General features: G+C 45.7%; 1 long non-coding RNA gene across 1 annotated transcript; it reads left to right on the top strand.

Moving 5' to 3' along the window:
• The first annotated feature begins 9112 nt into the window (after positions 1 to 9112).
• Positions 9113 to 24750, top strand: LOC103464262 (uncharacterized). The gene is made up of 3 exons (XR_533627.3): positions 9113 to 9201; positions 9381 to 9489; positions 24608 to 24750. It is a non-coding gene; the product is annotated as an uncharacterized LOC103464262 (long non-coding RNA).
• The last annotated feature ends 2798 nt before the right edge of the window (positions 24751 to 27548 follow it).

Raw genomic sequence — 27548 nt, 5'->3', positions numbered from 1 at the left:
TGAAATTAAATTAATTATATCCCGACTTCAGAAGATTTGCCTTTACCTTTATTGGGCTCTTTGGTTCCTCCTATCAGTCTGTAGTTTCTCATATTGAGAAAAATCAAATTTCAGATCCACCATGACTGACTGACACCTGCTGGCTTCAGGTTAGCAACCAGCTTCTGACTGAGAAACCAGTAACCAGAGACCAGGAAGCTGCTCCCAGTGTCAGAATGTCACTGAGGAAGAAACTGGATTAGGTTTTCTGTCACTTTATTATTTCTGCTATAACTGATGTATATTCGCATATAAAATAAGTCAATAGAGTTTAATTTGCTATTTTTATGGCTTTGTGTCATGAGGTAGATCTCAGGCGGCTGGTGAGAGAAAAAGTAGATCTTGGTCTCAAAAAGTTTGGGCACCCCTGGTCTAAGCCTTTAAACCGTCATCATGTTAACATCAAATGGATGTTCATCCAACTCGAGTCGGGTTGAGAAGCCAGTGGAGAAATGAAGGACGACGTTCGGCTCACATGAACAAACATCATGTTTCAGATGCGGCGACAACAAAACGCTCAAACCAAACCTCCCACTGCTGCTTTCTTCATCTCATCCTGAAGGCCTTCCAGGAATCCAAAACACGTAAAATATCAACTTCTTTCCGACTACTAAGTGCTAGAAATATGTCTTGTCTAAATGCTCAGATATGTGTGAAATAATCTGTTAAAGAAATTGTCTGAATTCACAGCAGCCCAGTTCAATCCGCTCTAATCCAACTCCAGTCGGTTCCTTTGAATGTTTAATCAAACTGATGCAAACCAAAAAGTGAACTCTGGTCCGCCTAAAACCCTCAGTCTGGGAGACCGCTCCAAAAGCAGGAAGTGAACTACAGAGCTGGGCATTCTGGGTAAATACAACCAAAGCTAACGTGTTAGCCTAGCGCCAGCAGCAGAAACGGCTCCTGGTCTTTAGCCAAAGACTAGAGAGAAATCCTCCAACCGCTAAAATCTGACGCCTCCATCTTGTTTCCATCTGGTGAAGAAGGAAGTTGCTGTCAGTGTCTTCTTCGTTGGTTTTTGTGTTGTTTCCTTCAGTGGTTCTTGGTGCAGCGCCCCCCACAGGCTGTAGCTCCTCCCTGGAGGATCTGAACGTTTCAGGACGGAGCTGTGAAATAAATCCCGTGTTCCTGCTGACCTGCGTCCATCACCTCTGTGATGAACGCTTTACTTCCCCCTCAGAGATGTGAGGCCTCCTCTCTTCATCTAATCCTCAGATCTGGGATCAGCTCAGAGGAAGGAGCCTCATGACACGTCCACCTCTTTCAAGCTGTTTGCTGAGCAGAAGCATTTCTCATAACCTGAACCATCAGAGCTGCAGGTGTTCTGATCCACAGTTCACTGCAGAAGGATTTATTAAATAATCCTTTTGTTCTTCTGTCTGGGGATCAGATTCTCCTGGCCTGATTCTGATCTGCAGATATTTGGACCAGGAGCCGGGCCGGTCCACCAGGACAGGTTCTGTTTGTTTGGGGTCAGACTTTTGACCGTCTTCATTTATTCTTATGAGGTTTGTGGAAAAGCAGTCCCTGAGCATGATGCTGCCGCTGTTGATCTCGTCGGACCAGATTATGTTCTTCCAGATGTTCTGCACTGAACTTTAAACTTACTTCATCATGGATTTCCTTCAGCAGTGGAGTTTTGTGCAGTTCAGCATCTGATTCCAGATCCTCATGAAGCTTCTTGGTTCTTGGAAAACTTCGGATTTATCCTTTAACTCCAACTCCAGACTCTGTTGAGCTCAAGGATTTAATTTTACTTCCTATCATAAGAAACATGTTTTAAATGAAAACATTAACTTTAATCTGGTATGAATAATTTTGGGATGTTATTCTTATTGTCTCTGAATTTAGATCTTATCCAGTAAGAGGAACTGGTTGGTGCGGCAGGAGCTCATCCAGCTCTGATCAACAGGAACAACAGAGTGGATTAGATCCCTACAAACACTTTGTTTTAACGGGACGCTGCGTTTTCCTGCGGAGCTGAAGGATGTGAAATGAAAGACGCTGCTCTTCCCTCCAGCAGGCGGCCGTCATTAAACCTGAGGACCTCAGGATGTCAGTTCGCTGCCAGGTGGAAATAATGGAGATTTAGAATTGATTTTGTTCTAATAAACTCCTTTAATGACTTCAGCTTTTACATTTTAATATTCCCACAGGCTGCTCCCAACATGTTCCCATGCACCTCACAGATGCATTGAGGGAAAACTGCACTAAATCTCATTATCATTAAATGTAATACTTCCTGTGCTCTGCTCGCTCACTCAGATTAAATGGATTTCAGCTTTGAGTTGAATGAAACCTCAGTGATAAACAGCAACTGCTCCATCCTGTCAGAAACTCTGAAACTTCGTGGTGAGAAACTATCTCTGATGGTGTCTGGGAGTCGGTAGTTCGATTCCTTGGAAGCAGGAGTCAAAATGAGACGGTGGAGATGGAGAATCCAGGGACGTGTTTTGGTTCTGCGTTGATGGAATCATGAAAATTCTGGTTTATTTATCAGGCGGCTGAAGACGGACAAAGAATAAAAACGGTTTGTTAGTTTCACCTGTTCGTCTGTTGGCGTCCCGCAGGGCTCGATGGTTGGATCTCTGATGTTTCTTCTGCCCCTTGACTGATGGATTTCTCTCACCTGGTTCAGATTCTGTAAAAAGAATCTCATATTAAACACATTTTTCTTTAATCTGCCAATCAATAAAACCATCAACAGATCAATATGCCTTATTGATGTTCAGTTCAGCAGAAATTCCTGAGTTTTTCTCATGTTGATGTTTGAAGGATTTTTAAGCTGCAGATGAATCATTTGATCCAAATGACCAACATTTTACTAGAGGAGTGCTGTTGCAGTAAAATGTTTATTTTCATATTTAAAAAGGAGCTGAATTATTTATCTTCATTTTTCATGTAGTTATAATATGTTCACTTTCTGAGTTGATTAATTGATTAATCATCAGAATAACTGATTACTGAAACGGTTGATTCAGTTAACAAGAATGCCGTAAAGTGGATCAATAAAACGATCAGAAACCAGAAACAATGTCTGGATGAATTTTACTTCCTCACATTAACATAAAAACCCAGAAGTTCAGCTGAAGTTTGTCTCATCAAAGCTTCGTCCTCCAGCCTTTGAAGCTGCTAAATGTTGAGTCAATTGCACCCAATTCTCTTTGAAGTCTGTGTGTGTGTGTGTGTGTGTGTGTGTGTGTGTGTGTGTGTGTGTGTGTGTGTGTGTGTGTGCAGGATGAGTCTGCATCCATGCGCTCTTAAAGCGACCAGGAATGCTGCGTCGCTCCACCGGCGCTGGATCAAATCAGAGTCAAGGTTGGTTGACCTGCGGAGGCCGGAGCGGCTCCGGGCCGGGTTTACGGCGAGGACAGACCTGTGTGTGTGTGTGTGTGTGTGTGTGTGTGGGGGGGGTTCAAAGACGGTCCCAAAGCCGTCCCCACTCCTCTTCCTCCTGGGAATTTCAATTACTGCTCAAAGTCAAACTGAAATCCCAACCGGATGGAAGAGGAGAAAGTATAAACACAGAGATCCATCCTGGATGGCAGCAGCTTCACCGTAAACCGTCGGAGCAGAAACAAACTGCTGGCGTCATGGTCAGAGGGATCCGAGAGAAAAACTGGGATTATTTTCACTGAAGAAGATGGAAAAATAAGAATAAACAAGCTGAAGTTGTTTCGATGCATCATGTTTCTCTGCCGCTCCGCAGCATCAACATGACGGCCAGGCGGGGGAACTGCAGCAGGCTAAAGGTCAAAGGTCATGGCTGCTCTGAAGGACAATGTCCTCTGGACAGCGAGACGAAGGACGCTGATGGACAGAACCAACAGAAAGAGCTAAGATGCTGCAACGGTCTAGTTAAAGTCCAGACCCTGCAGTGGAGCCGTCAAGAGAGCTGAGCAGGAGGTTCTGACATAAAGAAGAGACAATAAGGGGTCAAAGGTCATGTAGTTTTTAATCTGAAAATAATATTCATCAGTTTGGATCAAAGCAGAAAATCATGTGTTTATTGAACCTCTGATGCAGCAGGAAGAGGTTTTGGGTTCATGTTTAATCATCTGCAGCATGAATGCGTTTTTAACGGCGAACGGCCTCCTGGCCATGCAGATGAATATTAATAAACCAGATTATTACTGAAAAGTTCAGTGATTTCAGGAAGCGAAGCATCATTTAGATTCATTAATCACAAGCTGACGGGTTTTAATTACCATCACTTTCTGTTAAAAAACAACATTAAGTTTAAATATTAAACCACAGCAATAAAAGTCCAACATGCTGGAAGGCGACTGAACGTCGGCATGAATGGTGACCAGAAATCAGAAAACACGGTTCTGGACTTCTGGACCAGAACTCCACACACTCATCCAGTGGATCCTCTGGGTTCCCAGCTGAGCCGATGGATCCTAACATCTGATGGATCCTAACATCTGATGGATCCCAACATCTGTCCTCTCTGCCCACAAATTCATCACCTTTTCTGCATCTTTCCTTCATGTTTTACAGTCTTTGTTTCTTTTCCAGTCTGTCTTTCTACCTGTTCTTCCTCATTTCCATCACCTCAGGTGTGTGTGTGTGTCTCTGTGTGTGTGTCTCTGTGTGTGTGTCTCTGTGTGTGTGTCTCTGTGTGTGTGTCTCTGTGTGTGTGTGTCTCTGTGTGTGTGTGTGTGTGTGTGTCTCTGTGTGTGTGTCTCTGTGTGTGTGTCTGTGTGTGTGTGTGTGTGTCTCTGTGTGTGTGTGTCTCTGTGTGTGTGTCTGTGTGTGTCTCTGTGTGTACATACGTGTGTGTGTGTGTCTCTGTGTGTGTGTGTGTACATGTGTGTGTGTGTGTCTCTGTGTGTGTATCTCTGTGTGTGTGTGTCTCTGTGTGTGTGTCTGTCTCTGTGTGTGTCTCTGTGTGTGTGTCTGTGTGTCTCTGTGTGTGTCTCTGTGTGTGCGTGTCTGTGTCTCTGTGTGTGTGTCTGTGTGTGTCTCTGTGTGTACATACATGTGTGTGTGTGTCTCTCTGTGTGTGTGTGTACATGTGTGTGTGTGTGTCTCTGTGTGTGTGTGTCTCTGTGTGTGTGTCTGTGTGTGTGTGTGTCTCTGTGTGTGTGTGTCTCTGTGTGTGTGTGTCTCTGTGTGTGTGTCTGTGTGTCTCTGTGTGTGTGTGTGTGCGTGTCTGTGTCTCTGTGTGTGTGTCTCTGTGTGTGCGTGTCTGTGTCTCTGTGTGTGTGTGTCTCTGTGTGTGTGTGTGTGTGTGTCTCTGTGTGTACATACGTGTGTGTGTGTGTCTCTGTGTGTGTGTGTGTGTGTGTGTGTGTGTGTGTGTGTGTTTCAGCAGTGACCGCCGCGTTAATAATTCAGGCCATCTTCTAATCTTAAGGTCTAAATAGTTAATCAGCAGCAGGTTGGTGGTTAGATTTGATCCCAGCCTCGCTGCTCCTCCTGCTTCCACATCAGTTTGGGTTTCATCCAGATAATAATCCCAGAACCAGGTTCTTCGTTTGGAGTCTGGATCTTCACACCGAGCCGTTCTCTTCGCTGATCCATGGACTAAAGAAGCTGGGAAAGTTCTGACTCGGTTCTGTTTTTGGAGAAACTGTCATCTTTCTGAAAACCAGCTCAGAGTGATGCATCTCTCAGCTCCTGCAGATCTTTGCAGGACCTTGTCCTGTTTTCTCCAAACTTTCAGGTAAACTTTACCTGCTGGAGAGTTTTCAGCTTTTCTGGATGTTCAGACCTGAAAACATCTCACAATATTCAGATCAACAATAATCCACTGAACTTTAATGATCTGATTAAGACAAATTTATTCAACTCTGCAAAAACACACAATCCTGTCTATGGCGCAAATGTCAGAGAACACCTGAAATAAGATAAAAATAACTTTCACGCAACTGTTCGGTAAGAAATAGATTGTTTTAAGTTAATAATCCTGAACATTGATGAAAAAGTATTTATTCTATTTCAGATGTTATAAATGAAAAATCTGCCACCAGAACTTTCCATCAATATTAATTATTTACTTAAAATAATATGCAATATCTTACGGAAAAGTTACTTTAAAGTTATTACTGAGATAATTGTGCTACAAACGGGACAAAAATACGTGAAGTTTGTGGTTTGTGAGTAAAACGTCCTGGGAGCACAGAGCAGCGTTCACACAGATCCTTCCTGTCATCACTGAAAAAACTCAAAGTTTTCAGTTTTTATTGATGCTCGTTATAAATAATCTGACCTTTTAACGCTCAGATGCACATTCCTGTAGATAAAAGCAGCAAATTAATAAGGATCTGAAACTTTACCGTTTTATTTTGTTCTTGATCCTGTTTTTATAAATTAGTTTCATCTTTTTATGAATCTATTTGCACAGAAATGTCCTCATTGTGTAACGATAAAGGATTTTTATTCTCTTTACTCCAACCGCGAGCAGCAGACGACCTTCCTGATCTCACAGCCAATCAAAGCGCAGCGTCTTCATTCTGATGGCTTTGGGTCGGAGCCTTTGGTGACGGTGATGAGTCTGAAATGTTTGGTTCTGAAATCTTTTCTTCTTCTCTGCCGTTTTATTGCAAACGACCTTCCAGGATGGAGCCGAGGCGAAACCACGGCAACGAGGACGTCAAGGGTTCAGAGGTTACAGTTCGACCTTTACTGGTCCGCTGGTCAGAGCGGAGAGAGAAGAGATGAGATGGAGCACTAGACCCGGAGGGAACGGAGGGAACAGGAGGGAACGGAGGGAGATGGAAAGAACAGGGGGAAGATGGAGGGAATGGAGGGAAGATGGAGGGAGATGGAGGGAACAGGGGGAAGATGGAGGGAGATGGAGGGAACAGGGGGAATGGAGGGAGATGGAGGGAATGGAGGGAGATGGAGGGAACAGAGGGAACGGAGGGAGATGGAGGGAACAGGAGGGAACGGAGGGAACAGGAGGGAGATGGAGGGAACAGGAGGGAACGGAGGGAACAGGAGGGAGATGGAGGGAACAGGGGGAAGATGGAGGGAGATGGAGGGAACAGGGGGAAGGAGGGAGATGGAGGGAACAGGGGGAAGATGGAGGGAGATGGAGGGAATGGAGGGAGATGGAGGGAATGGTGGAAGATGGAGGGAATGGAGGGAGATGGAGGGAACAGAGGGAACGGAGGGAGATGGAGGGAACAGGAGGGAACGGAGGGAACAGGAGGGAGATGGAGGGAACAGGAGGGAACGGAGGGAGGAGGGAGATGGAGGGAACAGGAGGGAACGGAGGGAACGGAGGGAGATGGAGGGAACAGGAGGGAACGGAGGGAACAGGAGGGAGATGGAGGGAACAGGAGGGAACGGAGGGAACAGGAGGGAGATGGAAAGAACAGGGGGAAGATGGAGGGAATGGAGGGAAGATGGAGGGAATGGTGGAAGATGGAGGGAATGGAGGGAGATGGAGGGAACAGAGGGAACGGAGGGAGATGGAGGGAACAGGAGGGAACGGAGGGAGATGGAAAGAACAGGGGGAAGATGGAGGGAATGGAGGGAAGATGGAGGGAATGGTGGAAGATGGAGGGAATGGAGGGAGATGGAGGGAACAGGGGGAACGGAGGGAGATGGAGGGAATGGAGGGAGATGGAGGGATGATGGAAAGAACAGGTGGAAGATGGAGGGAATGGAGGGATGATGGAAAGAACAGGTGGAAGATGGAGGGAATGGAGGGATGATGGAAAGAACAGGTGGAAGATGGAGGGAATGGAGGGATGATGGAAAGAACAGGTGGAAGATGGAGGGAATGGAGGGATGATGGAAAGAACAGGTGGAAGATGGAGGGAATGGAGGGATGATGGAAAGAACAGGTGGAAGATGGAGGGAACAGAAGTGACCTGTAGGATCAGCTTTAATCAGGTCACAGCATCTTTAAAGGAAAATGCAGATAAAAATAGTAAATTGTTTCCAAAGCATTCTGAGAAATGAAACTATTTATGACGTATTTGTTCTGTTAATGTTATACAATCTGTGCTGTCAGCCCTCTGAGCTGCTACTGGAATAATTACCCTGTAATTATTTCATGTGAAGTTAATGAGGAAATGAATCAACAATCAGACAAATCAGATTTAAACTCATTTGTTTAAAAGCTGTTTTCTCTCTGCGGAGCTGCAGGAAGTCTCTGCTAACTCTGACATTTTAACCGAGTTAAACTTTAGTCACCCAAACAGAAAACCCGTCACTTCACTGCCTCTAGGGGGCGCTGTGTCGCTGAAACTCTGCTCTCTGTCTACAGAAAAGCAGATTCATCTGGAGGAAACTGAGCTGAGATCACACACACACACACACACACACACACACACACACACACACACAGGAGGGAAACCCAGAACCTTCAGATCGTCCAGCAGGCCGTTAACCTTCGTCTGACTAGCAAACTGTCACTTAGACAGAAGTAACTAGTTACATTTACGTGAATAACTTTTTTTAAATGTACTTTTAGGAGTATTTTTACTTTAGTAATTTTATTAAGTATCTCTTTATTTAAAACAGTTTCCTCCCACTGAATGAAAAACAAACATTTTATCCAAACCTTCATCTTTTTCTAAAGTTTAAGTTTTTAAAAGAAACTTTTTCTTTTGCCTGATTTTTGTTACTTATATGAATTGTTGTTATTTTGGTCTTTAAAGTACCAAAATTTCCACTTAATTTATATTTTGGTCCACCTGAGGACGTGATTTTTAAATATTAAATGATCGATAATTTGATCAGTTACTCGGTAGTTGAGCGACTTTTTACCAGAAACCGTTTCTCCCTCCTCTGGCTGTGCTGGATCCATCTTTTCCTCGGCTGCGTCTGACCCAAACGTCCGCTGAGCTAAAACTGACTGAACCGTTTTTAAGAGCAGATGATATGTTTCTGATTAAACCAGAGAAAACATCTCCAGTCAGGCCGTCAGAGGAAACGCTGCGTCTCTGTCGGTGAACTCGTTTTCCCTCTTTAATCGGCCCGTCCGCTCCTCTGCAGCTCAGACATGTTTGAATGTTTCGCAGGCTGTAATTGCACGCCGAGCCCGCTGACGTCCCGTCACGCCGTCGTGTTTGATTAAAGAAAGGTTACCGTGGCAACCGCCGCGCTGATGCGGAGTAACAGGAAGGAGCTGAAGGGTCAGGGAAAAGCAAAAACTGGAAAAAGAAGCTGAAGGCTGATGATGCGTTGCATGAGTCCATCGTGAGTTTGGATATTCCAGTTAATCAATTACTAAATCAGTTGACAACTTTTTTTCAATAATCGATTAATCACGATTAATCTGATCAATCGTTTCTACCAGAACGCCGACAGAGACCAGAGCGAGTTTTAACCTGGCGATTCCAACTAGTGGTGCTAAATATGCTTATTATGGTCTGCAGGGAGGCCTCCCGTTGCCATGGTTACGGCACTGGGTGCTTCGACCGCTGCTCTGCGGAACCAGGCGGTTTGATTCTGTCGCTGCTTGACGGGATTCAGGCCGATTCTTAGGTGACTCATCCAATCAGGCTCCAAACGCTTCTTCATTTGGCTCATTATGTAAACAGCTGCCATGAAAAGCAGCAAATCACCATCATTACACCATCTCATCTGGATCAGCGTCGAGAGGAAGAGCAGGAGCTGCTCAGAGGTTCCTGCAGATGTTTTTATCTTCCCATCGCTACAAATGAAGGATCAGGATTACACGCCGGATTCTGGGAGAAACTAACAGAATCTGATCACACCGAGTAAAACAATCACTTTCCTCCATCACAGCTTAAAGCTGCAACACGAAGCAGCAGGAAAACAAGCAACGCTCCCACATCCACTTCTAATGCATTTAAACTGCAGCTTCTCTGATCAGATCGCAGCCAGGAAGAGTTTTCATGTGTTCATGAAGTTCTGCTGCAGGAAAAAACCAAACCGCTGCTGCATAATGAGCCAACATTCATCTGAAGCTAAGCTAAGCTAAGTTTAGGGTTCACTGACCCGGGGACCGGTCATCGTCCTCCACACGACGTTTGGCTCCCAGCCTGCAGGAAAACCAGACATCAACGTCACAGAAACGTAAAATCAAACTTCATGTTTCCTGCAAGACGATTGAAGGAAAACAGTTTTATGTTAAAGTCTAAACCAGTGGTCCCCAAACTACGGCCCGCGGGCCGGATCCGGTCCCCTGAACAATACCAGAGAGCATTCAGATTTTTTTTCATATATTGTATTTTCCTGTTTATATGTGGATTTTTCTTCAACCACCAGGGGGCTCTGTAGCAGGAAGTGTGTCTTGTAAACTGAGGGCGTTTTGTTTTGCATGACGCATTGCCCCCCCCCCCCCTCCCCCCTCAACAATTTCCGGCAGCGCAGGTGATAACCGTGTAACACTTTTTCTGTTACAAACTGACTTCGGCCCCCAACAGAGGCAACAATACAAATATATAATAATATCCATTAAAGCTGATATTCTGCATAAAGTTGGCACATTTAAATGATGTGACCAACAGTTTTGATGCTCCTCCTGAGCAGCTGGTTGCTCCTCGGCAGGTTTCCTGTGTTTCTCACACACAGCAAAGCGTGACCTTCAGAAACCCCGCGGCCTCGTTAAACACTCGCCCACCTGCCAGATACTGTTCATCATCTCACAAATGATTCTGATATATTTTCCCAGCGATAATTTCGTGTGGATCATTACCCCGGGGCGGCGCGGAGGCGCTCTCTGAAGGACCTGAGAACGATTCAGGGGGATTCATAACAGCGCCATGCTCCATTTGTTGCATCAGAGTAAATTATGGGGGAATAACGGTGAGCTAAAAACCACTTTGCATTAATAACATGTGCAAACTGGGCAGGTTCTGGAGGCAGTGGGTGAGGAGGGGGCTGCCCTCAATTATCCACCTGAATGTGTGAAAACAACAGGAGAAACACCTGAATCCAGACGGTTGCAGTTCCTCTGATGCTCCATCGTCACTCATTCAGACTCGTGTTGTAAACTGAAGCAGAGAAAATCACAGCAGCAGGAGGAAAAACAGAGATTCAGCAACAAAACTGCTGCAAAAGCACAAAAAGCTGAGCAGTAAATAAAGTAAAACAGACAAATGACAAGAATCCAGACATGAAGAGACGTTTCATGAACAAACTCAGGATGTTTAAACGACGTAAATCAGGTTGTTCATGAAATGACTGAACCAGAAATCAGAAGATCTGAACGATTCACTGCACTGAAAACATCACTTCAGTTTGGATCCTGCTGCAGAACCAACTGGATGTTCAGTAATGACTTTTATTAAGCAGATGTTCCAGAACCAGAACCAGAACCAGAACCAGAACCAGAAGCAGCTCCTGGTCTGCTGTTTCCTCTCAGACCATCAATATGCTGCCATGTTTCATTATTGATTAGAGATCAGAGAGCAGTTCTCTGATCGTTTCCTGGTTGTTGTTCCAACATCCCAACAGACGGATCAGGGATGCAGATCCAGATTGTTCTGCCGGATGTTTTACTGGTTCCAGGTTGTTTTACTGGTTCCAGGTTGTTTTACTGGTTCCAGGTTGTTCTGCTGGTTCCAGGTTGTTTTGCTGGTTCCAGGTTGTTCTGCTGGTTCCAGGTCGTTTTACTGGTTCCAGGTTGTTCTGCTGGTTCCAGGTTGTTCTGCTGGTTCCAGGTTGTCTTACTGGTTCCAGGTTGTTCTGCTGTTTCCAGGTTGTTCTGCTGGTTCCAGGTTGTTCTGCTGGTTCCAGGTTGTTCTGCTGGTTCCAGGTTGTTTTGCTGGTTCCAGGTTGTTCTGCTGGTTCCAGGTTGTTCTGCTGGTTCCAGGTTGTTTTACTGATTCCAGGTTGTTTTGCTGGTTCCAGGTTGTTTTACTGGTTCCAGGTTGTTTTACTGATTCCAGGTTGTTCTGCTGGTTCCAGGTTGTTCTGCTGGTTCCAGGTTGTTTTACTGGTTCCAGGTTGTTCTGCTGGTTCCAGGTTGTTCTGCTGGTTCCAGGTTGTTTTGCTGGTTCCAGGTTGTTCTGCTGGTTCCAGGTTGTTTTACTGATTCCAGGTTGTTTTGCTGGTTCCAGGTTGTTTTACTGGTTCCAGGTTGTTTTACTGATTCCAGGTTGTTTTGCTGGTTCCAGGTTGTTCTGCTGGTTCCAGGTTGTTCTGCTGGTTCCAGGTTGTTCTGGTTCCAGGTTGTTCTGGTTCCAGGTTGTTTTGCTGGTTCCAGGTTGTTTTACTGGTTCCAGGTTGTTTTACTGGTTCCAGGTTGTTCTGCTGGTTCCAGGTTGTTCTGCTGGTTCCAGGATGTTCTGCTGGTTCCAGTTAACCGGGTCCAGGTTCCTCTCAGTCTTCCCGTCTCTCTCTGGTCCGGTCCAGGTGTTTTGCTCTGAGCTGCCTCTCGCCTGCAGACGTTTTTCTCCGACTTTCTCCAGTAGTTTCACGAAGCAGCTGGTTGCATCGCGGCTTGTTTTATTCTCTCTGCTCTTTGCAGCTAGAAGGAATCTGACTGCACCTCCCTCCTAAAACATGAATGATAAATGCTTCAGCACCTGTCAGCGAGCAGCGGTTCAGTAAAATGCCCGGAGCTTCCAGCTCTGAGGAAGGAACCATTTCCTGTGTGGCTCCAGCAGACGCCACGCTTGAAGCCTGGGGAACGAGGGAACCTGAAGAATCTGTCCATCGCATTTAATCATCGTCTCTCGACCTACAAGTATAATCCAGGCTGAAACTCAACAGGTTGGTTTTCCCTGACGGTCATTTAGAGAAACGGAGCGAGTCGCAGGATGAATAGCAACCGGCTGAGGGACGGACAGAAGCTTCCTGCTGCTCCACACTGTGAGCCTCAAATCCAGATTATTCTCCAAAAGTCTGCTAACGAGCAGATTATGGTCTGTTAATCTGCCATAAAGCTACACGAAGCAGCAGCTTGGTTTATGTGGGGGTTCATTTCATGTATTCATCCTGTTATTCATTCGTTTATAAATGAAAGTTTCAATAGATTACCATCCATCCATTTTCTTGCACCCTTTTTCCCCTCAGTGGGGTTGGGAGGGTTGCTGGTTCCTCTCCAGCTAATGTTCTGGGTGAGGGGCGGGGTCACCTGGACAGGTCACCAGTCTGTCGCAGGGCAACACAGAGACACACAACCATGCACACACACACACACACACACACCTAGGGACAATTTGGAGAGACTAATTAACCTGACAGTCATGTTGTTGGACTGTGGGAGGAAACCGGAGTACCTGGAGAAAACCCACCATGCACAGGGAGAACATGGAGACTCCATGCAGAAAGACCGGGAATCGAACCCAGAACCTTCTTGCTGCAAGGCAACAGCTCTACCAACTGCACCACTGTGCAGCTCAATAGATTACCAACAAAATATTTACTTTAAAACTAAATATTTAATATATTCAGCAAACGTTAAAATGTGGTTAGCAAAATATAACGAAATATTTAGTTTGTAGCTAAATATTTATCCCTAAATATTTTGCTTGAAATTAACTATTTAATCAACAAACTACATATTTAGGTTGAAGATAAATATTTAGCTGCTGCAGATTATAGAAAAACTGCGGTTGATTTTTTTTAAAGTCACAATTTCACCATGTTATTTATTTCAAACTCAATATTTAACTACAAACTATTGATCTGTGCAAAGTTATCTTACTAATTATTTAGTTTAAAACTGTGACATTTCTAAATGAACGTTAAAAATGTGACTTTTCACCATTTTCTTCTCTAAATAACTCAAATTGCTGCAGCGTGTGAAACGGGTTTGTGGTGACCGGAGTCACTGTGAGCGTCTCATTTACAGCGTGTCGTCCAGATTAGAGTCAGACTAGCAGATTACATGGTGGCGAGCAGGACGTCGTCGTCCGTTTGGCACCATGAGCCAAATCTCTTCATGTGCTTTAATTATGCTGCCAGGGAGACGTGAGACCAAAGGACGAGTTGAACATGAAGACAACAGAGGAAATTGTTCTGTTCCCAAAATAAAACCCACATTTATTTTAATTATCTTTACTTGTCAGGCGTTTTGCAGAAAATGATGCTATTTGATTTGCAATCCCTCCCGATTTCATACTGCATTTTGTTCTAAGTATGATTGTCACATAATGAGACTGTTTGGGCAATTACTGCAGCTTTCATGAGGGAATTACTTCTGCACTTCATTAAAATGAAGCAGAGAATATAATTGCTGCTTTTTTTGCCTCTCCTTCCCTGATCGGTCCCCTGCCTCCCTCTCTGCTTCCTTTTCCAACAATCTTCCTCTCACATGCATATTTCAAGGCAGAAAACAGCTTGGAAGAGTGAGCCGCGCTCCTCTGGGGAGTCGAGGGTTGGATTCCAGGTTTCCACCATGAAAAACAATACAGTTACTACGGCTTTTTGCCTGCGAGGGAAATCGCTCCTTCCTCTCCCGCTCTGTCGTTCCTCTGATCCATTTGGCAGAGATGATTTAAGGGCTTGTTTAACAGTGAGGAGCGTCTTCGCGTTGCAGAGCAGGCAGAGCTGCAGGATTTCAGCCTCAATGTGTTTACAACGTCCACGTGGGCTTCACCTCACTCAGCAGGTTACAAGTGTCAGAGCAGCTGATGGCTTACCACGGTGTGTGTGTGTGTGTGTGTGTCTGTGTGTGTGTGTGTGTGTGTGTGTGTGTGTGTGTGTGTGTGTGTGTGTGTGTGTGTGTGCGTGTGTGTGTGTGTCTCTGAAGAGTGGAGCAAAGCGCTCGGTGAGGACGTAACCTTCCATCCTTCCTGCTGACTGAAGCTCTTTCACTTCATTTGCATGACAGTGGCGATGAAAGAAGCTCCCAGAGAGCCGACAATACGGAACCGGTTCCAGGTCCAATACAGAACCGGTTCCAGGTCCAATACAGAATCAGTTCCAGGTCCCAGTTCCAGGTCCAATACAGAACCGGTTCCAGGTCCTGGTTCCAGGTCCCGGTTCCAGGTCCAATACGGAACCGGTTCCAGGTCCCGGTTCCAGGTCCAATACAGAACTGGTTCCAGGTCCCGGTTCCAGGTCCCGGTTCCAGGCCCAACACGGAACCGGTTCCAGGTCCCGGTTCCAGGTCCAATACAGAACCGGTTCCAGGTCCCGGTTCCAGGTCCAATACAGAACTGGTTCCAGGTCCCGGTTCCAGGTCCCGGTTCCAGGCCCAACACGGAACCGGTTCCAGGTCCCGGTTCCAGGCCCAATACAGAACCGGTTCCAGGTCCGATTTCACACAGAACCGGTTCTTTGTGTTTTATCCTTGCTGACCCGATTGGCTCTGGCTCTTGGTCCAGAAATCCCTGCTGAATAAAACGATTCGGTGAAAAGCGAGATATGAAAGCTCTGATGAAGCAGGGTTTACTTTGACTGGACCAGCATGCAGTGAACCAGGGTTTACTTTGACTGGACCAGCATGCAGTGAAGCATTGTTTACTTTGACTGGACCAGCATGCAGTGAAGCAGGTTTTACTTTGACTGGACCAGCATGCAGTGAAGCAGGTTGTGAGCCGTCATAACAGTTAAATGATATTTATACGTCAAAGGTTTCAGTCTAAAGTCTGAATCAGCAAAGCGCTACTAGCAGTTTACCAACTTTGAAAACATTCCTCCTAATTTATTTGTCCAGATCTTTTCTAAGGAGTTTGTAGACGGACCAAATGCAGCCGAGCAAAGATCAGGTTTAATGTTTTTATCATGAAATGAGAAGTAAAAAGCAGGCAGAGCAGAACAACAGGAACACAAAGCAGCCATGCAGATTGGACCAGATTAGACGGGATTAAACTGGAGCAGGAGAAATGTTTAGATACATGAAGCAGCTGATTGGCTGACGGGCTGCAGGTGTGAGAGAGAGAGAGAGGAGGCACAGGGGGCGAGTGAGAGTCAAATCTGACATGAAATAACTATAAATAAGAAATAAACCTAATAAACCAGAATCACAGGGAAGAACTGAACCAAACGGAAACCAGAATAAAATTCAGGAAAACAGAATAATCCTAAAGTGTTAATACAGATTACTTTATAATCTTCAATTGAATAAAGTTTTAAAAGATGGACAGACTGAAGACGTGATTGGTCGATGCAACGGCGGTTAGCTGAAGCTACTAGCAGTCATGTGACCTGACTTAGCATCGTGTAGCTCTGCAGGCTTCTGTTGTTTTAGCATTAGCACTTTAGCATTTAGCTTCAGCTAAATATATTTGCTAACGTTTTAGCTTGCAGCGCCCCCTGCTGGTCTTAATGAGAAACAGTTTGAAGGATAAATGATCTTTTCTAATAACTGAGATCCAAGTTTAAAAATAGCCCAGATTTATAAATTATAAACATTTAGACCCTGAAATAAAAAATCTGAATCGAGTTCAACACCAGATCAGGAAATAAACCCCAAACAGCCGAGGTTCAAACCTTTACCTTTCTTGACACTCGGTCGGATCCGATCAGATCTGGGATCGGATCCGACCTGAAGCGTTCACAGGAGGATTAACTCCTAATCCGGTTCCAGATCCTCATGCTGGAGGTTTTCATCTCAAGTCCTGTTTCCTGAATCTCAGGTCTGATCACAGAATCGCAGAGGATGGATGTCCATCCGTCCATCCGTCCGTCCGTCCGTCCATCCATCCATCCATCATCCATCCATCCATCCATCATCCATCCATCCATCCATCCATCCATCCATCCATCCATCCATCCATTCATCCATCATCCATCCATCCATCCATCATCCATCCATTCATCCATCCATTCATCATCCATCCATTCATCCATTCATCCATCATCCATCCATCCATCCATCATCCATCCATTCATCCATCCATTCATCATCCATCCATTCATCCATCCATTCATCCATCCATTCATCATCCATCCATTCATCCATCCATTCATCATCCATCCATTCATCCATCATCCATCCATCCATCCATCATCCATCCATCCATCCATCCATCCATCATCCATCCATTCATCCATCCATTCATCCATCCATCCATCCATCCATCCATCATCCATCCATTCATCCATCCATCCATCCATCCATCCATCCATCCATCCATCCATCCATCCATCATCCATCCATCCGTCCGTCCGTCCGTCCATCCATCCATCCATCATCCATCCATCCATCCATCATCCATCCATTCATCCATCCATCCATCCATCCATCCATCATCCATCCATTCATCCATCATCCATCCATCCATCCATCATCCATCCATTCATCCATCCATCCATCCATCCATCCATCCATCCATCCATCATCCATCCATTCATCCATCCATCCATCCATCCATCCATCCATCCATCCATCCATTCATCCATCCATCCATCCATCCATCCATCCATCCATCCATCATCCATCCATCATCCATCCATCCATCCATCCATCCATCCATCCATCCATCCATCCATCATCCATCCATTCATCCATTCATCCATCCATCCATCATCCATCCATCCATCCATCCATCCATCATCCATCCATTCATCCATCATCCATTCATCCATCCGTCCATCCGTCCGTCCGTCCGTCCGTCCGTCCGTCCGTCCGTCCATCCATCCGTCCATCCATCCGTCCATCCATCCATCCATCCATCCATTTTCTTACACCCTTGTCCCTCAGTGGGGTCAGGAGGTGCTGCTGCCTCTCCAGCTAACGTTCCGGGCGAGAGGCGGGGTCACCTGGACAGGTCGTCAGTCTGTCTCAGGGCAACACAGAGACACACAGGACACACAACCATGCACACACACACTCCTAGGGGCAATTTGGAGAGGCCAATTAACCTGACAGTCATGTTTCTGGACTGTGGGAGGAAACCGGAGTACCTGGAGAAAACCCACCATGCACAGGGAGAACATGGAGACTCCGCGGATGGATGTAATAATGTGAATATTGATGATAAACTGCTGGTTGTGGGTTTCAGCTCTTCTCTCAGAGCCTCTGATCGCTGAACGTCTGACGGCAACGAATCACCCATGACGACCAAACGACGACGGAGGATTTCTGATCCGTCTGACTCTGAGAGTCAGTTTGATTCCATTAAATCTGAAGTTTATTTTCATTTGCTGTGATTTGAAAACTTCTTGTGAAACCAAAGCTGGAAGAAAAAATTCAATTCATTCAATTAAAAACCTGCATACTAAAAGTTATCAGAAGGTTTTAGATTAATTGTTGAAAACTTTCTGAAAATCATCAAAATGTTCAACATTCACGTTAACTGAGGTTAAAACGATGGGGGTTTCTCAGGGTAAGCAGTAGTAAGCAGTATCTGCAGTCGGACCCTGCAGCCTGCAGAACTGTTTCTGCACAGCCATTCTGCCTTTAAACAAAGGTCTGGACTTTGACTGGACCATTACATCACCCTGGTCCTTCCCGTTTAGCTGCTCTGCTGCTGTGTGTCGGATCGGTGGAAGGACTGAGCTGCAGCTGTTGGACTGTAGAAAACATTTTGACCTGAGGAGTCAGAGAGACGAAACCCGAAGCCGCCTGATGACTCACTTCTCCCTCTGCAGAGATATTTCATAAACCAGAAGTTATCATCAGGCTTTGGGGGGAAATGATCTCACCTTGGATCTGTTTTTAATACTTTTATTACTGCAAAGCGTAAAATAATGGACATTTTAAGGTAAATCTTGGTGATGCTTCTCTGTGATCTCATTAAATTACTTCCTGTTTTTCCTGCTTTTCTTTCGTATTTTGCCAGAAAACAGCTGATGGGAAGCGAGGCTCTCTGAAGCAGACGCTCCTTCACTGGTTGATCGAAACACAGACTCACTCTGCATCTGCATTTTCTTCATTTCAGCTTCATTTCTTCACTTCCTGTCTGAAGAATTTACCTCCACCTTTCAGGAGTGTTGATTTGAGCAAATAAGGTGAAGTGAGGCAACTTAAAGAAAGGAAATGGCTTCGCTCTGCAGCCCGCTGTGTGATATGTGCTGATAAAGGAGCCCATTTTCCCAGCATGGCTTTAAAATATGGCGCATGATAAAAGGAGCATATCTGGCAACACATTCCTCATCCACAGAGGGAAATTAAGCTCTTAGCTCCTGCCCACCTCAGTCTAACCTTATATAAGCTCATAAGCCTGTGATTGCTTTCATTTGCATTTATGACATGATGACAGTGCAGCTCCGGGCCGCCGCCTGTTTTTGTGTAAACCTCCCTCCATCCTGAAGAACAATACGAGCCCCGGCCTGCAGCCGCGCTGCTCCCTGCACCTCCCCGATAATAACTAATGCAATCCAGGATATGGAAACTCATTAGTGCGTCTTATCCAGCTGCTTCAAACAGAGGGAATTTCTGCTTTTGTGGATTTTCTTTCATGAGTCACAAGGCAGCTGCAGCCAGGATTTAAATTTCCTCGCTTCGTCTCGAAACCGTCTGACAGAAGCAAATACAGAAAGATCTGCAATAATTAAGCACATGAATATGACCCAACATGAAGAAATACCAACATAGAATGTACCTCACCAAGCGGACGGGGACTTGTCCAGTCAACATGGCTGACCCCGTTCAGTCGCTTTAATCTGACTCCAGTCCGTCTGTCCAGAGTCCAGTTCGGTTGGAAAGTATTGGACTCCGAGACAAACTCTGGTCCTCCGGACCTCGGTCTGGGTTCGGTCTGAATGTGAGCGTCAAGCGCTCCAAAAGCAGGAAGTGGACTACAGAGCAGGGCATTCTGGGTAATTACAACCAAAACAAGACATTTTGTGAAATTTTTTTTGCAAATGTTGTACTTTGGAAATAATAGCAAAGAATTTTGTCCAAAATTCATATAAAAAAGGATTCAAACGCGGAGTTGGCATCACTTAAACCCAAAGTTTTTGACAGTTAGACTCAGCTGGACAACTAGAAGGACTGAATTGTATTTATGGGTATCAGAGTAAAGGGGAGTTCAGATTGTGTTTCTGTTTCTTTATTTGCTGAACGTCTCCATGTTTGTTCCTTTTTTATTCCAGACGTTTTCTCACTTCGCTTCTTGTTCTCCTCGGCGTCTCGGTTGTTTTCTTCTTTAATTCCTTTAATTAATAAATAATAATCTTTCACATCGGATGAAATGTGACGTTCATCTGCTTCCTTCACAACATAATTATGATTTATTCTGTTTTTGTTCTGTTGCATGAATGCCAATAAAATAAAAGTTTCTGGTTGCAGCAAAATGTGGGAAAATTAGAGACATGAATAATACTGGAAGACAATCAGCAGCTTCATGTTTCTCATCAACAGCCAGATGTTTTTCCTCAATATATACGAATTAGTGCCAGAACAAAAAACACGTTTTATGTTTTATTTTCTTCTATGACAAGTTTATTGTTTACAAATCAATTGTTCATGCATCAGAGCATCAAAGCAACATTTAACGATGCATCCGAGTTTATTTCTGCAGTAAACAGAGTCACCGTCTCATCCAATGAAGTCTCAGCAGCCGCAGTGATGTCATCCATATCTACACCACCCAGATCTACACCATCAGGTTCTACACCACCCAGATCTACACCATCTGGATCTACACCACCCGGTTCTACACCACCCAGATCTACACCATCAGGTTCTACACCACCCAGATCTACACCATCTGGATCTACACCAACCCGATCTACACCATCAGGTTCTAAACCACTCAGATCTACACCACTCAGATCTACACCATCTGGATCTACACCAACCCGATCTACACCATCAGGTTCTACACCACTCAGATCTACACCATCAGGTTCTACACCACCTAGTTCTACACCATCAGGTTCTACACCACCTGGATCTACACCACCTGGTTCTACACCACCCAGATCTACACCACCTGGATCTACACCACCCGGTTCTACACCATCAGGTTCTACACCATCAGGTTCTACACCACCTGGTTCTACACCACCTGGTTCTACACCATCTGGATCTACACCACCCAGATCTACACCATCAGGTTCTACACCACCTGGTTCTACACCACCCAGATCTACACCACCTGGATCTACACCACCCGGTTCTACACCACTCAGATCTACACCACCTGGATCTACACCACCTGGTTCTACACCACCTGGTTCTACACCATCTGGATCTACACCACCCAGATCTACACCATCTGGTTCTACACCATCTGGTTCTACACCATCTGGATCTACACCACCCAGATCTACACCATCAGGTTCTACACCATCTGGATCTACACCACCCAGATCTACACCATCAGGTTCTACACCATCTGGATCTACACCACCCAGATCTACACCATCAGGTTCTACACCATCTGGATCTACACCACCCAGATCTACACCACCTGGATCTACACCACCCGGTTCTACACCATCAGGTTCTACACCACCTGGATCTACACCACCCAGATCTACACCACCTGGATCTACACCACCTGGATCTACACCACCCGGTTCTACACCATCAGGTTCTACACCATCAGGTTCTACACCACCCAGATCTACACCACCTGGATCTACACCACCCGGTTCTACACCATCAGGTTCTACACCACCTGGATCTACACCACCCAGATCTACACCACCTGGATCTACACCACCTGGATCTACACCACCTGGATCTACACCATCTGGTTCTACACCACCTGGTTCTACACCATCTGGATCTACACCACCCAGATCTACACCATCAGGTTCTACACCACTCAGATCTACACCACCTGGATCTACACCACCTGGATCTACACCACCTGGATCTACACCATCTGGTTCTACACCACCTGGTTCTACACCATCTGGATCTACACCACCCAGATCTACACCACCCGGTTCTACACCATCAGGTTCTACACCACTCAGATCTACACCACCTGGATCTACACCATCAGGTTCTACACCACTCAGATCTACACCACCTGGATCTACACCATCAGGTTCTACACCACTCAGATCTACACCACTCAGATCTACACCACCCAGATCTACACCATCAGGTTCTACACCACTCAGATCTACACCACCCGGATCTACACCACCCAGATCTACACCACCTGGTTCTACACCACCCGGTTCTACACCATCAGGTTCTACACCACTCAGATCTACACCACCCGGATCTACACCACCCAGATCTACACCACCTGGTTCTACACCACCTGGTTCTACACCACCTGGATCTACACCACCTGGATCTACACCATCTGGTTCTACACCACCTGGTTCTACACCACCCAGATCTACACCATCTGGTTCTACACCACCTGGATCTACACCACCCAGATCTACACCATCTGGTTCTACACCACCTGGTTCTACACCACCCAGATCTACACCATCTGGTTCTACACCACCTGGTTCTACACCACCCAGATCTACACCACCTGGTTCTACACCACCCAGATCTACATGACCCGGTTCTACACCACCCGGTTCTACACCACCTGGTTCTACACCATCAGGTTCTACACCATCAGGTTCTACACCACCCAGATCTACATGACCCGGTTCTACACCACCCGGTTCCACCCAGAGACCTCTCAAGTCTCCTGGTTCTGGATTCAGCATCTATGCTCCACAAATCTGGAATAAATGTGAATTTCTTTAAGTCCAGGCTGAAATGATCCTATTGGCGCCGATTAATATTCATATTGATTAATCAGTTTTCCAACTTGTCGTTATTTTCATGTAAAGCATTTTGCATCTCCCTGCTGATGGAGTAAAGTTTGTTTTCCTGGAAAAGCCTCTGGGGAATCAGAAGAATCTTGATCCGAGTCCAAAGCTGCTCCGATCTCATCCGGCTCCGTTAGAGCGCCCCCTGTCTTCCCTCTGGGCCTCCTGCTGCTCTCCAATCAGAGCTCTTCACAAAGTGAAGTTTTATGTTTGGCTGTTCCAGGTCCAGGTTCCTGTTCTGATGTTCTGATAGAACCGGTCCAACAGAACCGGGCCTGTTTGTCCTTCACCATCTGTTCCCTTTATGTCTCCATTTCCTCTGTCTTCCTAAAAACCTCACTTCCTGTTTCCCCTCCAATCTTCCTGCTCCTTTCATCATCCTTCCTCTCTCTCTCTCTTTTCCACCATCTGTTCTTTCCTCCCATCCATCCTTCGCTCCAACTTCTCCTCCATCCTCGCCGTTCTTCCTTTCTCCTCCCGGCCATCTGTCCTCTCTCTGTCCTTCTCCTCCTCCACCTGCTCCAGCCGCTCCTCCTGTCCTCCCTTTCATCCCGTCTTCCTCTCTCTGGAATCCTGATGAAGAGGCGTGTTTGTGTCCTGATGTTCGCCACAAACAGGCGAAGACAAAGCGCCGCGGCGAGCGCGCTGACTAATCTCTGGTCTCTCCTGAAAGCGCCAGGCCATCGGCGGATGAATTATCCGCGCCGTGTTCGGGATCATCGGGTCTGAGAACCAAACTGAAGCAAAGAACAAGAAGTTCAAGGACAAAAGGCTCACATGTCAAACAGCTTCGGTGAAAAGAAAAACCTGCAGGCGTGAAATCATGGCGGGCTCCATCTGAGGAGCGTCGCAGGAAAACCGGCCGCAGCACCGGAACACCTTCAGAGGACAGGCCGGTTCTGCTGCTGCTCGCTCCAGATGGGCAACAGAACCGGGCTGTCTGACCCGAACCGGACATGCAGGATCAGGATTCCTGCTGATTCCACCAACTCAAATTCAAGACTTCTAAGATCATGAATGAAATTTCAGACCCGACAGGAACAAACATGAAAACCACAGATTTGTAAAAATGGAAACTATTGGGGATGAAATGAGCTCCTTCTGAGATTAACTATTTATTTCCACATTCTTTAGTTACAAACATTAATAACTGTTCCTCCTTTTCCTCCCCAGCTGCATTTCCCTCCATGGCAACAGTTTTATAGAAATGAAATTCTTCACTAGGTCAGTTTAAATCCACTAAACCGTCAGAGTTCAGAAAAAAGCTAGTTAGCTAGCAGGGATTAGCAGCTAGTTAGCATTAGCCTCAACCACCTGGAGTCAGAGGACATGAAGTCTGAGTAGAACAGAAAAGTCCTGCAGTAAAAGGACCGTGTAGAATATAAGATGAGGAACTTTAAGGCCTCTGATTGGCAGATTAAAGGACAACCTCTAAAATGAATTTAAGACTTTTTAAGGACGCAGAACCCTGAGGATTTCTTCAGATCAGGCTGAAGTGAATGTTTTAAATCAGATCATTTTGATTCTGCATCAGCTCGTCTCCATCTGAGCTCAGAAACACTCGGATCAGAAAACAGAACCGGAGCGGGACCAAATGTCTGCTGCTTCTCCTGAACAGAACTGAACGTAACTCTGGTTTCAAACCGATCGCTAATCGGCTGCCTGTCTGCTTCAGTTCCCCTCTAATAAACATCTTCGACATCATTTTTTCTGCAGATATCAAATATTGAAATGAAATGCGCTGCGGTCCTGGAGGTTGGCTCCCAGGCCGGCGCCTGCATTATTAACGCTGCCACTCTGCAACACGCTTCCTGTGTTCAAACAGTCATCTGCATTAATATCCCTCCACTAATGATCTCCAGCAGCAATGCAAGTCTTCATAATTAGCTGCTTTGTTGATTTGCTGTTTCTTGTTTGTTTGTTTGTTTGTTTAGTCCCGGGGGTTTGCTGCTGTTCTGTTTGTTGTAGTTCTGGTTGGAAGGGATGAAGCTGAGCAACACGCTGCTTCACTACTTTACACATTGTTTAATGTTGCTGCTCGTTTCTCCTGCTGCAGGGAAGAAATGGCCTCATGATCCTGTCTGTGTTCATGAAACGATGGACGGAGAGGAACCGGACCGGACCGGACCGTGTCCAGGAGATTCAATCCTCACTTTGTTCATACATCAGCAGTAAAATAAAGTTTGTTTTAAGGCCTGAGATGATCAGAGGAGCTGATCAGACACTCTGTCGTTGGGTTTCCAGTAAAAACGGCCACATGCACGTCGTCGTGTCATAATCATACATAAATGAAGCACAAATGAATTTTAACAGTGTGAAATATTTATGGTGTCTGTCAGGAATAAAAGCAGCTAAATCTGGTCTGAATTAAGAAACATTTTAAAACTAATCCGATGTTTTCTGCTTCAGTTTTTATTTTCTGTTCTGGATCAAAACAAACCATTAATGCAGCAAATGTTTTTATGTTATGAAAGAATCTATTTGTGTTCAGATGAATTAAAAACCATCCAGGGAATCTGGAGCATCAGAGGAAAGTTTGACCCGACTCGGCGCCACTAGTTGGTATCAGCTGATCCTTCAGCGTCAGATTAACTGAAGGGAAGAAATACAGGGGTTTTTTTGCCTGGTTGTTCCTGCAGCTAATTAAATGCGACGCTGTTAGATTTCTGTGGGAACACTTTCCGTCCCCCGGCAGCACTTTGTTCACAGCAGTAAAGATGGCCGACACGGTAAAGATGGCCGCCGCAGAGCTCTGCTTACGCAGTAAAGATGGCCGCCATGGTAAAGATGGCCGCCGCATTGCTCTGCTTACGCAGTAAAGATGGCCGCCATGGTAAAGATGGCCGCCGCATTGCTCTGCTTACGCGGTAAAGATGGCCGCCATGGTAAAGATGGCCGCCGCAGAGCTCTGCTTACGCAGTAAAGATGGCCGCCATGGTAAAGAAATGTAGTCTTTCATGTTGACGTCGGAAGAGAGGAGAAAACAAATATATCGCTACTTATTTCCTGTGTGGTTAGCTACATGGCTAGCTACATGGCTAGCTCCATGGTTAGCTCCATGGCTAGCTCCATGGCTAGCTCACTGTGTCTTACTCTGCAGTTGTGCTGTCACAATATCTGGGATCATGAGCGCCCCCAGCGGTTAACTTTGCACAAAGTCGTCTCTGTGTAATTACTATTAAAATAAAAAGCTGCTGACCTGAAGTCAAAGTGTCTGATTTATCATCGGATTCATTCTCATGTTTTGTGATAAATGCTCAGATGAAAGTTTCTGCTGTTGGAACATTTCAGCTGTGAAGAATCATCTGCTGCTGCTCAGCTGCCACAGCAGCGTCCAGAAATCCTCTCAACCCGACCAGCAGCTCCGCCATGTGCAGCCGCTGCTGCTGCATGAGGGATGCGAGCTGACGCTAATCGATGTTCCTCGCCAGCAGCTGGACTAATCTTCTCCACGCCAGATGAAAGAGACGCCAGATAAAGGAGCAGAAAGTTTCTGAGGCTTCTCTGCTCTAATCCCCATCCGTTGTCCATCAACTGGCCTTTATTTGAACCAGCTAATCAACTCTGGAGTCTCTGCTCTGCAGGAGTCGGGTCCTTCACAGGGTTTCCTCCGATTCCTGCAGAAACGTAGCAAACCACCAGCTTCTGGAGATGAAACGAACTGAGATGGATTCAGTTACAGTCTCATAATTCAGAACAACTATGAGGTGTAAAGTTACACTGTAAAAAAAGAACGGGTTTATTTAACGTGTCACAGAGACAGAAAAAATATGGGTTCATTTTTAAGTCATATTTTCACCATGTTGTTCATACATTTATAAATGTCAAAGTTCCCAAGTAAATATTTAATTCACAAGCTAAATATTTAAGTCCAAAAAAAATATTCTCCAATCTAAATATTTGGTTGCGAGCTAAGCATTTACAGTCATATCTAAATATGTTGCTAGCTGAATATTTAGCATGCTAACTAGTTATTTAGCTCGCTAGCTGAATATTTAGCTACCTAGCTAATTATTAGCTTCCTAGCTAAATGTTTAGTTGCAGACACAAGTTGAACATATTGAACTTACAGAGGGAAGATGCTTCCTGTTTATTCATTCATGAGATAAAATTATTTATATGAAAAAGAATCAATATACAGTTTGTGAAAAAACTTTGACAGCTGCTCTGACGCGCTCAACAAGGCGGCTACAGCAGCTAGCTGGAGGAGAGGTCAGAGGTCGTGTGTGTGCAGCAGTGACGATCCGTCTCCGTCCCAGTGGGACCAGGAGGCCGAGTTGGAGCCGACCGTCATTCTGCTGAACGCCGACTCATCAGGAAACCCGTTCTGCCCGATCAATATCCATCTACAAAACTGGAGACAAATTCAAGCATTTAAACAGCCGCAGACTGGAAAACAGAGACGAGATCCGATTTTATTCACCGATTTAACGATCCGATGGAATCCAGGAGGAACCCGACTGTCTGAACAGCTGAATGGTGCAGCTGCCTTCTGTCCAGAACCTGTCCAGCTTTCTGTCCAGAACCTGTCCAGCTTTCTGTCCAGAACCTGTCCAGCTTTCTGTCCAGAACCTGTCCAGCTTTCTGTCCGGAACCTGTCCAGCTTTCTGTCCAGAACCTGTCCAGCTTTCTGTCCGGAACCTGTCCAGCTTTCTGTCCAGAACCTGTCCAGCTTTCTGTCCGGAACCTGTCCGGCTTTCTGTCCACAACCTGTCCAGCTTTCTGTCCAGAACATGTCCAGCTTTCTGTCCACAACCTGTCCAGCTTTCTGTCCGGAACCTGTCCAGCTTTCTGTCTGGAACCTGTCCGGCTTTCTGTCCGGAACCTGTCCAGCTTTCTGTCTGGAACCTGTCCGGCTTTCTGTCCGGAACCTGTCCGGCTTTCTGTCCGGAACCTGTCCAGCTTTCTGTCCACAACCTGTCCAGCTTTCTGTCCACAACCTGTCCAGCTTTCTGTCCACAACCTGTCCAGCTTTCTGTCCGGAACCTGTCCAGCTT

The sequence above is a fragment of the Poecilia reticulata genome, chromosome 5 (assembly GCF_904066995.2).
Source record: "Poecilia reticulata chromosome 5, P_reticulata-male-v2, whole genome shotgun sequence".
NCBI classification, from domain to species: Eukaryota; Metazoa; Chordata; class Actinopteri; order Cyprinodontiformes; family Poeciliidae; genus Poecilia; species Poecilia reticulata.
This window is presented reverse-complemented; position numbering and strand designations above follow the sequence as displayed.